The sequence below is a fragment of the Carlito syrichta genome, unplaced genomic scaffold, assembly GCF_000164805.1.
Source record: "Carlito syrichta isolate Samal-C Ts95f unplaced genomic scaffold, Tarsius_syrichta-2.0.1 Scaffold305117, whole genome shotgun sequence".
NCBI lineage: Eukaryota > Metazoa > Chordata > Mammalia > Primates > Tarsiidae > Carlito > Carlito syrichta.
In genome coordinates, this window is record NW_007249213.1 from 185,317 (window position 1) to 202,880 (window position 17,564).

At 46.9% G+C, this 17,564-nt stretch overlaps 7 non-coding genes and 1 pseudogene across 8 annotated transcripts; 1 reads left to right on the forward strand and 7 right to left on the reverse strand.

Moving 5' to 3' along the window:
• Positions 1-9,580: 9,580 nt before the first annotated feature.
• On the reverse strand, positions 9,581-9,652 carry TRNAW-CCA. The gene has a single exon. It is a non-coding gene; the product is annotated as a tRNA-Trp (tRNA).
• A 630-nt stretch (positions 9,653-10,282) lies between these two features.
• Positions 10,283-10,354, forward strand: TRNAG-UCC. The gene has a single exon. It is a non-coding gene; the product is annotated as a tRNA-Gly (tRNA).
• A 399-nt stretch (positions 10,355-10,753) lies between these two features.
• On the reverse strand, positions 10,754-10,825 carry TRNAD-GUC. The gene has a single exon. It is a non-coding gene; the product is annotated as a tRNA-Asp (tRNA).
• Positions 10,826-11,371: 546 nt separating this feature from the next.
• On the reverse strand, positions 11,372-11,443 carry TRNAP-CGG. Its single transcript has one exon. It is a non-coding gene; the product is annotated as a tRNA-Pro (tRNA).
• A 2,469-nt stretch (positions 11,444-13,912) lies between these two features.
• LOC103263449 lies at positions 13,913-14,816 on the reverse strand (annotated as a pseudogene). The gene has a single exon (XR_002482140.1). The product of XR_002482140.1 is annotated as a U2 small nuclear ribonucleoprotein B'' pseudogene (transcript).
• Positions 14,817-16,244: 1,428 nt separating this feature from the next.
• Positions 16,245-16,318, reverse strand: TRNAT-AGU. The gene has a single exon. It is a non-coding gene; the product is annotated as a tRNA-Thr (tRNA).
• Positions 16,319-16,655: 337 nt separating this feature from the next.
• Positions 16,656-16,737, reverse strand: TRNAS-AGA. Its single transcript has one exon. It is a non-coding gene; the product is annotated as a tRNA-Ser (tRNA).
• Positions 16,738-17,170: 433 nt separating this feature from the next.
• TRNAI-AAU lies at positions 17,171-17,244 on the reverse strand. The gene has a single exon. It is a non-coding gene; the product is annotated as a tRNA-Ile (tRNA).
• Positions 17,245-17,564: the final 320 nt, after the last annotated feature.

Below are 17,564 nucleotides of genomic sequence, written 5' to 3' on the forward strand. Positions count from 1 at the left end.
GGAATACAGGCATGCGCCACCACGCCCAGCTGATTTTTTTGATTTATTGTAGAGATGAGGTCTCGCTACCCAGGCGGGTCTCGAACCCGCGGGCTCAGGCAATTCACTCACCTCAGCCTCCCAAAGGCGCGGGATTACAGGCTGAGCCACCGAGCCCGGCTATGGATATCTATTTTAATGGACATTGTGGTTATCTTGCCAGCATCATTCTCCCAACTTCCCACTTTTGAAAGCACCTAGAATTTTGTGGGTTTAAGAAGAAAGTTGACCCTATACCAGGTCCTGGAGTGAACCCTGATTGACTTATACTGATTTCTTATACCTTTTACTCCAGATCAGGGTCACTGGTTCACGGACAAGCATGTAACTTAAATGGGCCAGTTAATGGGAATCTTAGGATTCTTGCTCAGAATGCTGGGCAAAAGAAACTTCTTTTCTACTGCTGGAAGTGAACAAGGAAGCATGCTGCCCCCATTGCTGCTTGTGGTGCTCCTGAAGGAAGCAGCTTGACATTGAAGCCTAACATTGCAGAAAGCACCAAGAGAGACCTGGAAAGAATCTGAGGATTTGATGACATTGTTGAGCCTCTACATGCCTACTTCGACACTTTCCCTCCTTATTTGAACAATTCCTAATGTCTTCTAAGTGCTATTTGCTGCCAAAAGCATACTATTTTTTCTCGCTGTCACACTACAACAATCAACACAGAAGACTTCTGTGACCAAATGTGTGGGGATTTCTCTCAACTAACAAGCAAGCAAACAATTCTGCAGTAGACATTAAATGGGTGTCCTCCAGTTCAATTCTGACACTATCTACCCAGAGGCATCATCAGATCCCACAGGATGAGGGCTCAGTCCCAAAAGACTGTCCTCCAATTCTGAGGCCAATTGCAAGCCTCAGGTTGTTTTACCTATATTTCTGGCTAACCAACTATAAATTGGAACTCCCATGACTCCCTCCTTGTGTTCAATTAATTTGCTAGAGTGGCTCACAGAACCTAGGGAAACATGCTTACCAGTTTATTATAAGGGGTATTTTATTAGCTGGGCACGGTGGCTCACGCCTGTAATGCCAGCACATTGGGAGGCTGAAGGCGAGTGGATTGCCTGAGCTTGTGGGTTCGAGATCAACCCGGGCAACTTGGCAAGACCTCATCTCTACAATAAATAGAAAATTAGCCAGGTGTGGTAGCACGCACCTGTAGTTCCGGCTACTTGGAAGGCTGAGGGGGAAGGATCTCCAGAGCCCAGCAGATCGATGCTAGGGTGGCCGTGAGTGTGCCACTGCACTCCAGCCTGGGCGACAGAGTGAGACTCCAACTCAACAAAAGTAAAATAAAATAAAATGGCATTCTAGAAGAGGGTACAAGCTTGTTCTAGAAGGCAGTTTCTGATCCCAAGAGGATGTGACCTACAGGGCAAGGAATCAGAGAAAGCCCAACATTTCTGCTCCTTGGTATTCCACTCACATAGCTCACATCCAAAATAAGTGAAAAGAAGTGTTCAAACAAAATGTATGTAAACATTCAGAAACGACATCTTTCACAATAGCCAAAAGGTAGAAACAACCCAAATGTCTATCAACTGGTGAATGAATAAAGAAAATGTGATATATCCGTAAGATGGAATATTACTCAGCCATAAAAAGAGTGACACATGCATACAACCAATATGGATGCACTGTGAAAACATTATAAATAAAAGAAATCAGATAGAAAAGGTCAGCTAGTATATGATTTTATTTACATGAAATATTCAGTATAAGCAAATCCATACAAACAGAAAGCAGATTAGTGGTTTCCAGGGATGGGGGAGGGGAGAGTGAAGGAATCAAAAGTGACTGTCAATGGGTACAGGGTTTTTTTGGGGGTGATGAAAATGTCCTGTAATAAAATAGTGGTGATTGTGAATATACTAGAAACCTTGAATTGTACACTTTAAAATGGTCAAAATAATGAATTTTATGTTAAATATATTTTACCATAAAGTTATAAAATATATATTTATACACACACACACACACACACACACACACACACACACACACACAGTGTTTACAGTCAGCATCTTGCCGTCACCCAGATTGGAGTGAAGTGGTGTGATCATAGCTCACTGTAACCTGGACTTAAGTAATCCTCCCACTTAAGCCTCCCCAGTAGCTAGAGCTATAGGAGTTTGTCTTTTTATTTTTATATTATTCTACATTTTTTGAATAGGAGTCTCACTCTGTTGCCCAGGCTGGAGTGCAGTGGCATGCTCACAGCCACCACAGCCCCGACCTGCTGGGCTCAGGCGATCCTTTTGCCTCAGCCTTCCAAGTAGCTGGAACTGCAGGCATGAGCCACCACACCCAGCTAATTTTTTGATTTATTGTAGAGATGAGGTCTCACCAAGTTGCCCAGGCTAGTCTCGAAGCTGTGGGCTCAGGCAATCCTCTCACCTCTGCCTCCCAAAATGCTGGGATTACAGGTGTGAGCCACCATGACCAGCCTAAATTCAAACTTTAATTTATTTTTAATTTTAATTTTTTGTAGATATGGAATCTTGCTATGTTGCCCAGACTATAAAATATCTGAAATATAAAGAATACTTTTTAAAAGCACCTTTGTAATACTATTCAATTAGTCAAATCTTAACATGGTTTGCTATATTTGCTTCTGATTTTTAAAAATAAAATAAAAGGCATACAGATGAAACTCCAGTGTAAAATTTCAAGAATTAGATCTACGTATATTGTTTCTCTACCATTTTCCTCTATTGTTGATATGGATGGAATTGTGTCTCTCCAAAATCCATATGTTGCAGCCATAACCTCCAATGTGATTGCATTACGAGACAGGGCCTTTAGGAAGGTAGTTAAGGTCAAATGGGGTTATAAGGTTTGGATCCTAATCCCATAGGACCTTATGTGTCCTTATGAGAAGAAGAAGAGACATCAGAACTCTCTCTCTCCCTGCCAGCACAGAGGAAAGGTTATGCGAAGACACAAAGAGAAGGTGGCATCTACAAGTCAGGAAGAGAGGCCTCACCAAATAGCAATGCGGGTAGCATCTTGAGACTTCTAGCCTCCAGAACTGTGAGAAAATAAATGTCTGCTGTTTAAACCACCCAGTCTGTGGCATTTTGTTATGACAGCCTGAACAGACTAATACAGATTTTAAGGTCAATGGAAAACTACAACCACCCAATTCAGGCAGGACTACTAATGCCTGGAACCCTTCAGGAATAAAGTCTGGGTCTCACCACCAGGTAAAGAACCAGGACCAGTTGAGGTCCTTGCTGAAGACAAAGGAATACAGAATTGACCATAGAAGAAGGTAGTTATATATTTTTAAAATTTATTTATTTTTGAGTTGGAGTCTCACTCTGTCACCCAGGCTGGAGGGCAGCGGCACGCTCCCAGTCACTACAGCCTCGACCTGCTGCACTCAGGCGATCCTTCTACCTCAGCCTTCCAAATAGCCAGAACTATAGGCACACACCACCATGCCTGGCTAATTTTTTGATTTATTGTAGAGATGAGGTCTTGCCAAAATCCATATGTTGCAGCCATAACCTCCAATGTGATTGCATTTGAATAGGAGTCCCAAAAGACTGTCCCAAAAGACTGTCCTCCAATTCTGATGCCAATTGCAAGCCTCAGGTTGTTTTACCTATATTTCTGGCTAACCAACTATAAATTGGAGCTCCCATGACTCCCTCCTTGTGTTCAATTAATTTGCTAGAGTGGTTCACAGAACCCAGGGAAACATGCTTACCAGTTTATTATAAGTGATATTTTATTAGCTGGGCACGGTGGCTCACGCCTGGTCTTGAACCCGCAGGCTCAGAAAATCCTCTCACCTCGGCATCCCAAAGTGCTGGGATTATAGGTGTGAGTCACCACGCCTGGCCTATTTTCTCATTTTTTAATGAATATATTTGTGTGTGTGTGTGTGTGTGTGTGTGTCAGCCAATAAATGGAGACAAAAACAGAATTAGAAAACTAACATTTTGCATCTTCTTATAAAATAATTAATGCAGGCAAGGTGCCCTGGTTTAGGGGGCAATAAGGGACGAGAGCGGGACTGTCTCACACCCCACTTTGCATTAGGTTCTCAGAGTTGCTAGGCTGTTGCCTTGCTAAGACATCAGCAATTCTTTAGTTCCAGCACACACAGCCTCTGCAACAAGGGCTGTCGACTGTCCCCCTTTGTCTTGAGACACAGTGATTGCTGTGGCAGAGGTTGGGGTAGGAGCAAGGGAGGGCACAGATTCTAGCCTGGGCTATGTCTATAGCGTGGATGGTAGTGAGATCGTCCAAACTCCTGCCCAGCAGCCTAAGTAGGTCACACTAACAAAGGCATCATTAGTGGAGGAGAGAGAGGTCAAGGGAAGAAATTACCATTGGAAAAGACAAGGGCTATGGGGTGGCTGACCTGGATTTCTTTGTTTTGTTTTTAACATGCCAGAAGCACCAAAAATGCACATGATTTTGGGCATCTAGTGACTACTGAGAAGTTTGGAGAATGGTAATAATTTGTATTTAATACCCTTGTGTTCTATGCCAAGTTGACATGGATAGACAGCAGAGATTATTAAAAGCATTTTTGGGCTGGGCGTGATAGCTCATGCCTGTGATGCCAGCAATTTGGGAGGCAGAGGCCAGAGGATTGCCTGAGTCTAGGGGTTCAAGATCAGCCTGAGCAAGATAGCGAGAACTCGTCTCTACAATAAAATTAAAAAATTAGCGGGGTATGGTGGTGCATGCCTGTGGTTCCAGCTACTTGAAAGACTGAAGCAAGCAGGGCTCGGTGACTCAGCCTGTAATCCCGTGCCTTTGGGAGGCTGAGGTGAGTGGATTGCCTGAGCCCGCAGGTTCGAGACCCGCCTGGGCAGCGAGACCTCATCTCTACAATAAATCAAAAAATCAGCGGAGCGTGGTAGCGCATGCCTGTAATTCCGGCTACTCGGAAGGCTGAGGTGGAAGGATCGCTGGAGCCCAGCAGGTGAGGCTGTGGTGGCCGGGAGTGGCCACTACACTCCAGTCTGAGCGACAGAGTGAGACTCCAACTCAAAAAAGAAAAAATGAACAAAAAAAAAAAAAAAAGAAAAAGAAAGAAAGACTGAAGCGGAAAGATCACCTGAACCCAGCAGGTTGAGGCTGAGGTGGTTGTGAGTGTGCCACTGCCCTCCAGCCTGGGCCACAGAGTGAGACTCCTACTCAAGAAAATAAATAAATAAATAAAAATTTAAAAAGAACATTAAAAAAATTTGCATCCAATTCTGAATACAAGATGACAACACTTAAAAAAAATAAGTAAGCTGGGTTCGGTTTCTCAGCCTGTGATCCTGTGCTTTGGGAGGCTGAGGTGAGTGGATTGCCTGAGCCCGCGGGTTCGAGACCCACCTGGGCAGTGAGACCTCATCTCTACCATAAATCAAAAAATCAGCGGACGTGGTAGTACGCACCTGTAATTCCGGCTACTCGGAAGGCTGAGGTGGAAGGATCGCTGGAGCCCAGCAGGTGAGGCTGTGGTGGCCGGGAGTGGCCACTACACTCCAGTCTGAGCGACAGAGTGAGACTCCAACTCAAAAAAGAAAAAATGAACAAAAAAAAAAAAAAAAGAAAAAGAAAGAAAGACTGAAGCGGAAAGATCACCTGAACCCAGCAGGTTGAGGCTGAGGTGGTTGTGAGTGTGCCACTGCCCTCCAGCCTGGGCCACAGAGTGAGACTCCTACTCAAGAAAATAAATAAATAAATAAAAATTTAAAAAGAACATTAAAAAAATTTGCATCCAATTCTGAATACAAGATGACAACACTTAAAAAAAATAAGTAAGCTGGGTTCGGTTTCTCAGCCTGTGATCCTGTGCTTTGGGAGGCTGAGGTGAGTGGATTGCCTGAGCCCGCGGGTTCGAGACCCACCTGGGCAGTGAGACCTCATCTCTACCATAAATCAAAAAATCAGCGGACGTGGTAGTACGCACCTGTAATTCCGGCTACTCGGAAGGCTGAGGTGGAAGGATCGCTGGAGCCCAGCAGGTGAGGCTGTGGTGGCCGGGAGTGGCCACTACACTCCAGTCTGAGCGACAGAGTGAGACTCCAACTCAAAAAAGAAAAAATGAACAAAAAAAAAAAAAAAAGAAAAAGAAAGAAAGACTGAAGCGGAAAGATCACCTGAACCCAGCAGGTTGAGGCTGAGGTGGTTGTGAGTGTGCCACTGCCCTCCAGCCTGGGCCACAGAGTGAGACTCCTACTCAAGAAAATAAATAAATAAATAAAAATTTAAAAAGAACATTAAAAAAATTTGCATCCAATTCTGAATACAAGATGACAACACTTAAAAAAAATAAGTAAGCTGGGTTCGGTTTCTCAGCCTGTGATCCTGTGCTTTGGGAGGCTGAGGTGAGTGGATTGCCTGAGCCCGCGGGTTCGAGACCCGCCTGGGCAACTTGGTGAGCCCTCATCTCTACAATAAATCAAAAAATCAGCGGTGTGTTGTAGCGCATGCCTGTAATTCTGGCTACTCGGAAGGCTGAGGTGGAAGGATCGCCGGAGCCCAGTGGGTCGAGGCTGCAGTGGCCGGGAGTGGCCACTGCACTCCAGCCTGGGCGACAGAGTGAGACTCCAACTCAAAAAAAAAAAAAAAAAAAAAAAAAAGGTAATGGAAAAGAAAGGTTGCTTTTGCTTGAAAAAGCCACACAGCTCTTTGGATGGCAGTACACTTTGCAGTAAAGTTAAGAACTTTTAGCCTGGAACTGAAACTTAAGGAATTTATGTCACTGGTTTAAACTCAGTAGAAGAAAAGAAAAAACAATACACAAAGACACACATAGCAAAATTTTAAGTAGTAAAAGAAAAAGTGCAGATTGCTGGTGTTGGTATGTTGGGGTGTGTGGGTTATAGTTGCTATGCAGGTTTTCTTTTGTTGTTTTCTGTTTTTTGTTTTTTTTGGAGTGGAGTCTCACTCTGTCACCCAGGTTAGAATGCAGTGGCATGCATGTGTGAGCTGGTGCATTGTTGTTATGCAAGAACTCCTTTGGGACCATTTTCACACACACCTTTCTCATACCAAGATTTTCAGTTAAGATTTTCCTTGGCGAGACCTCATCTCTACAATAAATCAAAAATTAGCCAGGCGTGGTAGTGCGCGCCTGTAGTTCCAGCTACTTGGAAGGCTGAGGCAGAAGGATCGCCGGAGCCCAGCAGGTCGAGGCTGCAGTGGCCAGGAGCAGTCACTGCACTCCAGTCTGGGTGACAGAGTGAGACTCCAACTCAAAAAAAAAAAAAAAAAAGGTTTTTCCTGTTTCCTCATCAATGTTTATTTGGTCTGCTGTGCCTCTCACAGTCAACTGATGATTTTGACGCAAAAGTTGATTAATTTTTGCAATGCTTTTATTAGTTCTGCTTGTTACTGGTTATACTGATCTCTCTTCATCAGTGATGCTTTCTCTCCCCGCAGAAAAACGTTTGATCCATTTGTACACTGTCATTTTCTTCATGACATTATCCCTATAAACTTGGGCTAACATGGCCCTGAATTCACTTCCACTCTTGTGAAGTTTAACAAGAAATTTAATATTTGTTTAAGCTCCAACATTCTCGCAACGGCACAAAAAAACATGCAATAACAATAATGAACGCCATTCAGCAAAACACTGCCCATGTCGATACAAACACAGCTGTGAGATATTGATATACCAAGGTTATGAAACTTTACTGAGCTGTTTGTACAGTGTTGCCGACGTAAGCACACAGTGGCAAATTCACAAACAATTGTCAGACTTCATATTTCATAGACTAAGATGTGTGGGTTACATGGGCTACAAGCTTGTAGTCACAGGTTTCAATTCTTTTTTTGTTTTGTTTTTTTTTTGAGTCGGAGTCTCACTCTGTCGCCCAGGCTAGAGTGTAGTGGCACCCTTACAGCCACTGCAGTCTCAACCTACTGGGCTCAGGTGATCCTTCTGCCTCAGCCTTCCAAGTAGCTGGAATCACAGGTACGTGCCACCACACCTGGCTAATTTTTTCATTTATTGCAGAGATGAGGTCTCGCCAAGTTGTCAAGGTTGGTCTAGAACCCCTGGACTTGGGCAATCCTCTCGCTTCTGCCTCCCAAAGTGCTGGGATTACAGCATGAGCCACTGTACCTGGCATGTTTCAATTCTTATCATGAGTTTTCTTTACCTTACTTGCATCACAAAGAGTCCTTGAGATAAAGGAAAAAAAGTTGCTGTTTAATTAGGTTTTCTTAGGCTACTGTGATTCTGGTGACTGCCCAGTCTCTCTGTGGTTTACTGTATCCCACATTCCACTGAATGGGCAGCTTTGGGATCTGGTATGCTTGGTCGATAGGGAGTTTCTCAAGGAGGCTGTACACTGGTAAGAAGGGTGCCTGGAAATTTGACCATGCTGTTCCTCACTTATCTAACTTGCACCAGCCTAGTAAAGGTCACCTACCTGTATATAAATGATACTAGCTATGCCTGCCTCATAACCAGACACCCAAAATGTCCAGCTTTAGAAGAATTGCTCAATAATTTACATAATTTAGCCAGGCATGGTGGCCCAAGCCTGTAATCCCAGCACTTTGGGAGGCCAAGGTGAGAGCATTGCCTGAGCCCAGGGGTTCGGGACCAGTCTGGGCAACTTGGCGAGAACTCATCTCGACAATAACTAACTAACCAACTAACTAACTAACTAACTAACTAACTAACTAACTAACTAACTAAATAAATAAATAAATAAATTAGCTGGGCGAGGTGGCGTGTGCCTGTAGTTCCAACTACTTGGAAATCTAAGGCAGAAGAATCGCCTGAGCCTAGCAGGTCGAGACTGCGTTGGCCGTGAGCATGCCACTGCACTCCAGCCTGAGCGACAGACTGAGACTCCCCCCCCAAAAATTTACAGAATTATAATCAAATGTTAGATGGCCATTAAAACTATAATTACATAATTCTGTTACAATGAGTGAAAACAATGGAGTACAAGCCTATGGACATCACTGGCAAGTATAAATTGCCAAAATTAAAAACAGTGGTGTCGGGTAATGATTCCTTCCAATAAAGCATTATTTTTGCTCCATATACATTCTTCTGAACAAGAATGGGGCTACTCACTCTGTCACCCAGACTGGAGTGCAGTGGCCGCTCCCGGCCACCGCAGCCTCGACCCGCTGGGCTCCGGGGATCCTTCGCCTCAGTCTTCCGCGTAGCTGGAACTACAGGCACGCGCTACCACGCCCGGCTCATTTTGATTTATTGTAGAGATGAGGTCTCTCTGCCCAGGCGGGTCTCGAACCCGCAGGCTCAGGTAATCCACTCACCTCTGCCTCCCAAAGGCGCGGGATTACAGGCTGAGCCACCGAGCCCAGCAGGATACCTAAACTATTAAAGGTATTACTATTTTAATTAGTCGATTTGAAAGAAACAGTAAAATGAAATAAAAGTGCCCAAGTTCGTATTTTAGAAGAACAATCAGATACTTTAGAAAAACAAAAAAGGCCACAGAAACATTCAGGTTCGCGTTATACGAAGAGGCTGTTTTCTTTCTCAATAAACATCACTGCAAATCTATTGAAAAACAGACATTATTTTTGACCCCGACGTGATTTGAACACGCAACCTTCTGATCTGGAGTCAGACGCGCTACCGTTGCGCCACGAGGCCTCCCCGAATCCGGGGCTTGACGGGTCTCGTGAACAGACCAATCATCAGCAATTGGGGGCGGGGTCCTATCCTCAGGCCCCGCCTCTAAGATTTGTGCAGTCCCCCGCACCCAGCGAGCCAGATACGGGCGCACGCATCTGGGGATTAAAACCGTCTTCTAAATAAATGACGAAGACAGGCAAATTGTGCTTTAGATGCATTAGGTTTAAGGCCCAATTCCTTAACCTTGAAACACATTGAGCTCGCTCAACAGAGACGCGATGTTTATCTGTTTGGGACTTTTTTTCGGGAGATGATAACATCTTCACGGTGTTGTTGCAGTACTCCAGACATATTTTAGACTTAATCCCAGCTCTACCGGTGACTCAGAAAACCCCCCTCAGCTTCTCTGGACCTTGATTTTCTCCTCGCAGACTGGGTCTAAGCCTACAGTCTTATGCGGGGTGTGTGGCGCAACAGCGGTGATGGGAGCCAGTGTTGCTCACACGTGCGTGCCGGGTAGACGGCGGCCGTTACTTCTACCACGGCCTCCCTAATGCTTGGCCGGTCACAGCCAGAAGCTAGTCTCCAATATCACGTCACTGCAGCCGTTGAAGAAGTACTTTAGAACACTCCAAGGCTTGCCGTGTCGCGTTGGTGGTATAGTGGTGAGCATAGCTGCCTTCCAAGCAGTTGACCCGGGTTCGATTCCCGGCCAACGCAGCAGTTTTCTTTTCCCTCCCGTGAAAAGCCCCCGCGTCGTGGTTCAGGGTTATCGTGAGTAACCCCCTCCCCAAGAGGACCCGTTGTTCTCTTCGCTCCCAGCACCTGTTCCCCGTATGTCCCTCGCCCGTCCCCAGCGAGAAGAGCGCGCCGGAGTCTCCTCCCAGGGTTGCCTGTTCGCCCATTTATAAACTATCGTCACCGAACACGTCTAAATTATTGAATGAAGAGAATAATGGCTAATTCAGGCACACGTTTAAATCGCAAGGTATTTGAAGGAAAAGATAAACTCGATACCTTCTTCCATCTTCTTTGTACCTCCCCGCCACAGTCCAGGACAGGTGTTTACTAAACAAACATGATTTGATGGGATTGAAGTGTTCAAAAAGAGCCTCGCTCCTCCCCGTCGGGGAATCGAACCCCGGTCTCCCGCGTGACAGGCGGGGATACTCACCACTATACTAACGAGGACTGAGCTGAGAGGCAGGCTCTCCGAATCCTGGATCTGAGTCTTTGTGCCCACATCAAGGGCTGACCAATGTTTAACAACCACCGAGATGACGCTGCCCAGAAATGTACACATATTCTAGGCTACAACTGAGCGCGAGTCACCAGGAGGACCGAAATGAGCAAGAGCGACCGAGAGTGTCTCCAAGGCTTAGCGACCCAAGTTCCGACGGTTCCTGGGCTCTCCAAACGCATCCCGAACGAGAACCACACGATGGCCGTCACCCACAGCTACAGGTTGACGGGCATCCATCTAGCCGAAACTAGGTTCGGATGGCCGAGTTGAGGCACCAAGCAGTAAGGCGGGAAGCAGAAAAGAGCTTCTTGCCCGAGGCTAGACGTGTCTCCGTTCTCCCTGAATCGCCAGGCAGGTCCGTGAACTGAAATTCTTCCTGCTAGTGAGATGTCACAAAAGAGCTTACTGCACAAGGATTACTTCCTAGTCCAGTCTCCTGCCGCGCTGTGCCAGCGACACACGCCTTGGTTCTCAAGCAAAAAAAACGGAAACCAGGGCTCGTCCGGGATTTGAACCCGGGACCTCTCGCACCCGAAGCGAGAATCATACCCCTAGACCAACGAGCCGACGCAGAGCCGGAGAGACGGACGCCCTTAGAGGTCGTCTCAGGCTCGCTGCTGTCCTGGAGCCACCACGCGCGGTAGAACCGTCCTGGCGCCTACTAAGGAACCACCAGCCCCGAGGCTGAGGGCCCTTGTGCGGGATTCTGGGAATCTCTCCGCTCCTGGCCCGCGAGCTCCGACTCCTCCCAGGAAATAGCGTCGAGGAAGTGGGAAGGAGTGGCCTCGGCCTCGCCCCCACGCCGCCCTCCAGGACTGCCTCGAACTACCGGGTCCCCACTCCCCATAGTCACCGACTCGACGCTAATCCGTAACCTGGGGTCTTGATATTTCCCGCCTCCTCAGGCAACCCTCAGACCCTGACCCCCGGCGCAGAGCTCTGAAGACAAGCGGTAGAGTTGCCTCGTTTCCGGACGGGCTGGGACAGTTAATGAGCTCAAAAATCACTAGGTGAACCCCAGCCCCCTTGCCACCCCCGTCAGTGTCTGTCTGTTCTCCTGGGCCAACGGGGAGGGTAAGCCCCGGGCCAGACCCGTCCGTTACCCCCAGTGTCCTCAGACTGCGTGGCAGTGCCCAGGCGAGAGACAGAGGGAATGATTTCTGGGGCCCAGACGACCTTCGGAGGAGACGTCATGAGCTGGGTGACTGGCAGGGCAGCGGAGGCGGACCCGCTTGACAACCCGTCGTAGTGGGTCCGGGTGCCAGCCATGCAACCGGTCCCCGGCCTCCGGACTGCACCATCAGGTTACCCCTACCCTCTCGTCTTGGCTCTGCTCTTGAGTTCCCTCCTAGAATGGCCCCGGAGACCTTCCTCCCCCGAGAAGGTAAGGGGTTCTGTAGGCCTGGCTTTGGGACTTTGCGGCGCTCCCCGGGCTGCTCAGTCAGCCTCAGCTCTTAATACACTCACCATGCTCTTCCTTGGGGGCTGCCGGGAGTCCCAGCAAGATCTGGTGGGGTCAGTTGCAGTCCCCGTGGTCCGCCTCCCCTCCGCTCACTACCTGATCTAGGGAGTCTCCCCAACAGGGTTCTGACCTGTAGTGGCCCCGGAACCATCTTGAACCTTCTTGTTCCACACCTCAGTTGTGTGATTTCTGGGATCAGGGCCTTCCTAATGCCCGACCCGCGAGTACTTTGGTTGGGGGGCCCTCCAGCGGGGGAGTCAGCTTTGAGTTTGTTCTTTCCCAGGTATTCCCGGCCAGCCGGTAGGGGAGGGCAGCAGCGGTCGGCCTAGCCTTTCCCAACAGTGTCCCAAGTCTTGGAGGTGAATGAAGAGGGTCTCAGGGCTGCTATGATAACTCCCCGGCCCTGCCCTTGTCCAATTCCTGTCTCCTTCCTCTTGGGCCCCGGTTTTCTTTGCGAAGTGACCCAATCACCTCTCTCTCACTTGGTCGCGGGCACTTAATCTGTGCAGAGGGGAGGACGAAATCTTTTATGACCATGGTAAAAGCTATGGTCCCTCATCCTAGATAAATGTGTACAATACCAGGGAGTTCACCAGTAAAGCCCCGTTCACAGACCCCACTTTTAGAAACCAAGAACTAAGATGTACACAGCTGATCATTGTTTAAACTTTGGAGGAACTATTTTACATTTTAACTGGAGTCAAAGCTTTACACTGAAAGCTTGAGTTCTAAGGCTTAACTTTAGGCAGTTACAGTTGTTTGAAATATATTGGGTAGGAAATAGGAAAGAGTGAGAAGATATTCTTAAAGACTTAAGGTGGTAGCACTTAACCTTTCCTAAAGGAAAATTCTGGCATCATGCTGAATTTCTTTCTCTTTAGATTGACATCCTATCAGTAACTGAATCCTTTTCTTTTTCTTTTTCTTTTCTCTTTTTTAAAAATCCTAAGCATGAGCCTGGCACGGTGGCTCAAATCAGTAATCCCAGCACTTTGGGAGGTGGAGGCAAGAGGATTACCTGAACCCAGGGGTTCGAGATTAGCCTAGGCGATTTGGCAAGACCTCATCTCTACAATAAATAAAAAAAATTAGCTGGGCATGGTGGCCCAGTGGTTCCAGCTACTTGGAAGGCTGAGGCAGAAGGATGGGCTGAACCCAGCAGGTGGAGGCTGTGGTAGCCATGAGCGTACCACTGCACTCCAGCCTGGGTGACAGAGTGGGACTCCAACTCAAAAAAGAAAATCCTAAGCATGTCTTGAATGAATCTCTTTCTGCAGTTGCCCTGGTGCAAGCCTTTGGCATTTCTGTAACCAATCCCTGGACTTCCAACATACTCTCTGATTGTAGCATTTATCTAGTATATTATATAATTTAATTGAACAAATTCTTTGTTGTGTTTATTGTCTGTTACTCCCTCCCCTTCACCAATATAAATTCCAGTAGAGCAGAACTTTTCATCAGCCCAGAACAATGTCTATCACATAACAGGACATATGACAAGTTTCTACATGGTCTTTTTTTTTTTTTGCTACCCCAGAAAAGACTTTATTTGTAAGTTTAGTAACACAGGAACTCTTTTTTTTTTTTTTACAAATAAAAGTTTATTGTACAAAATTAAGGCCTTCATATTTCATAGTTCACTAAAGCTAAAGAAATGCTAGATAACGTAAGTCCTTCACAAAAATTTCACTTTCACGCCCCTCTACCTCCAACTATTAAAATGACCTGACCAAATGTTATCAAAACAAACACTGTAAATGACACCAAGTCCTTTAAAGATGACTGTCCCAGATGTTATTTCTTGGCATAGGTGATCTCCATGGCATGGGATGGTGTGATTTTAAATCCTTGTAAAACATCCCTGCCAGCACCAGCCTGTCCATCATTTTCAAATTCAACAAAGGCAATGTCATGCCTCCCAGGTACCAAACGTACTTCCTTGAAACCAGGGAACTGATTAAACAGCATGGATAACATCATCTCGTTAGTCTCTTCTGATAAGTTATTAAGGAATAAAATATAGTTTGGAGGGTAATCAGGGACCTGGGGATTTGGTGTTGTGTTTCCTTGGGTATTAGCTGAATTTGGCATTCCCTGGCCAGGCTTTTTGTTTGCGGTTGTTGCAGTCTGTTCCACAGTTTTAGCTTTTTTTCTTTTTTCTTTTCTCTGTCAGCAAAAGTGCCCCGCATTTTAGATATTATATCAGAATCTGGTTTTGCATACTGAATTCACATTGGTTTACCATAAAATGGAAATCCTTGTAACTGCCTCAAAGCATTTGTGGATGAGCCCAGTTCCTTAAATATGACAAAGGCCTGCCCCCTCATCTTCATGGTCTTTAAAGCCACAATATCCACCACATGGCCAAACTGGGAAAACAGGGCATATAGGGATCTCTTCAATTCTTCTTTTTTAATTTTGTCATTCATATTGTTGATATAAATTGTATGATTTGGTCTGATATCCATGTTTGGGTAATTCTTTGAATAGCCTGAGGCCTATGCGGTTTCTAGGAAGAACCAGAGTCCAACACAGGAACTCTTAAATGAAGCTAGAAAACTACTAAGGCAAAAAGTAACTAGACGCACTGCTACACGCTATAGAACACAAAGCCTAATCTTTGAACAATGAAAACCAGGGGTGAGCGCAGACACAGTCCCCCACTACCACAATTATGCAGTCGAGTTTCCCACATTTGGGGAAATTGCAGGAGTCAACACATCTGGAGTGCAATGGATAAGCCTCAACCTGGGAAAACCACCTTCGTGATTATGGTATCTCCCCTGCCAGGTAAGTACATGGTCTTTAAATCTTAATTCCTCTCCCTTTGCCTCTCCCCTGGCCACCCTCCAGCCTCCGGCAGGATGAGGTGCCACTTCTCTTCTCCATGTTCTCACAGCACCCTGTCCAAGCCCTTAGTGCAGTGTGTTGTGATTGTGTCTTCCTGTGAGTGCTGGAGAAAGGAGCTGTGTTTTATTCATAGGCGCCAGCGTCCAGGCCAGTGCTTGGCACAAATTCCCTCAGAGGTGTGGCATCACTTGTTTGACCTTGAGATGGCAGTTCCTTCAAGCCAAGTCTTTTGTTCAGGCATCTCACAGTGGTTCCTGGGCCAAGGGGTGGTGTCTAGAGCTTTCTGCCTATCTGCCAATAGGGTTAGGCCCTGCCAACAGATCCTGCCTCTTGCCGTCTCTCTAGTCTTTACTTCAGCCCTCACCATTGTTGCTTCAGTGATCCAGAGATGCCCCCTGTCCTTCCACACTAGGATCCCTGGAGACCCCACCCGAATGGCACCTGTCCGCATGGTCCCAGGCCTTCAGCACCCTCTTGTAGGAAACCAGATGGCAGCAGGCCAGCCAAATCCCTGCTTATTACTACCCGCCCAACTTCCCGCTTGTGGAGAGGAATGGAGGCAAATGCACACGAAAGACCTGGAACAGGACTGCACCTAGAAGCTGCACCAAATTCGAAGTACTGTATATTTAAGTATATATTTTATACTCTATACGATGTATAAAATCATGAGGCTCTAAACCAAAAGAAATATAATGAAGAGCCAAAGAAAACAAAGCGGTTCAAGTTCTAGGGGATATCCTAGGGGAGGGGGAAAGGGCCTCGCGTTGGGGCGTCCCCTCCCGCCAAGGGTGGGGTGATCGCAGGGGCTAGTACACCTGTGCAAGTGGAATGTGGCATCAGCTGGGTAGACTGTCAAGTCAGTGAAACATTCCTGCCCCAGAGGGCCGGCTTTCGAGGCTGCGGTCTCACGGCAGCGGCAGCTCAGCTGCACAGGATACGGGGTCTTAAGCCTGGACCTGAAAGTCCCGCGCTCTCTGATATGAAAATAATTCATAAATGCATAGGGGTACAGTCACAAAAGAGCAGAAAACCCAACTCATCACATCGAGGGAAGGCACCGCTGGGATTCGAACCCAGGATCTCCTGTTTACTAGACAGGCGCTTTAACCAACTAAGCCACGGCGCCAAGGCTCTGCAACTCCTTTCTGAAGCTACTCTACAGGAAAATAGTGCAAGGAGCCTGGGCAGAGCTTTATTTTGTTTTATTTTTTCCCCTCTCCTCAGAGCTCTCTGAAACTAATTTGGCGGATGGCCCGGATTTTGCGTCACTCATCCATCCGTAGAACTTCCTCCGATGTTGAAAGAAGTGAATCAAAGATATCAAAGCTGGTCAGAAGTGCGTGGGTGGGGAACTCCCCGGACTCGAGAATTCCAAGACCGGGGTTTGGAAGGTGCCGACTGTATGGATTTCTAAACTTGGAGAAGAGAATCGTAATGAAGATTCTGGCGCAGAAAAAACATCGCGTAGTCGGCAGGATTCGAACCTGCGCGGGGAGACCCCAATGGATTTCTAGTCCATCGCCTTAACCACTCGGCCACGACTACAAGACGGTAGGGAAGCTCTTATCCTATGCTTTTCTATCTTCCATGCCCGGCAAACGTTTTCGCCCTCTTGCCATTTTCTCGGTTTCGGGACTGCTAGAGCTAGGAGACCGGATGGCGAGAACGTCAGGGCAGAAAAGAACCAGAATTGACCTTTCCCTTAGTGCTCCACTGTATCTCACAACACTCCGCCTTTCTGGGATCCTTGTCCCTATCTTCCCCTTTCTCCCACTGGCCTCCAGCAACACGCTCCTTCCCATAGAACGACATTCCCTTCACCCCAGCCCAGCAAACTCCTTTTCAAGTCTTCGGAGCGCTAGCAATTAATGCTTTGAGAAGCAGTAGACGCAATGTTCTGCGATCAGAAGGCAGCTGGCTCTGAGCAATAACTTCCTCAGGTGACAGCAGAGGTTTTAGCAACAAAAGCATACCTAACTGGCCCGTACGGGGATCGAACCCGCGACCTTGGCGTTATTAGCACCACGCTCTAACCAACTGAGCTAACCGGCCAGCTGCGTCCAGTATTCACTAGGGTCTTTACATATAGTGCAGTTAAACTATGGGTATTCTGAAACCTACTTTATTTTATGGGACTAACCATGATCCATAAGCCTCCCAAATATAAACCGGAATTGATCCCTAATAGCTAGGAAGAAATGCCTTTTGGGCAGCTCTAAAAGCTGTACCTTTCTGTGGAGCAGCTCCCAGTAAAGAAATGGGGAACACCAACCAAACACATGAGCACCCCAAATAGCTGCTCCTGAATTCCCCAATTCTGTGGGTTGTAACTCAGAAGTTGCTGCCGACTTCATGGTGTCATTCAAGGATAC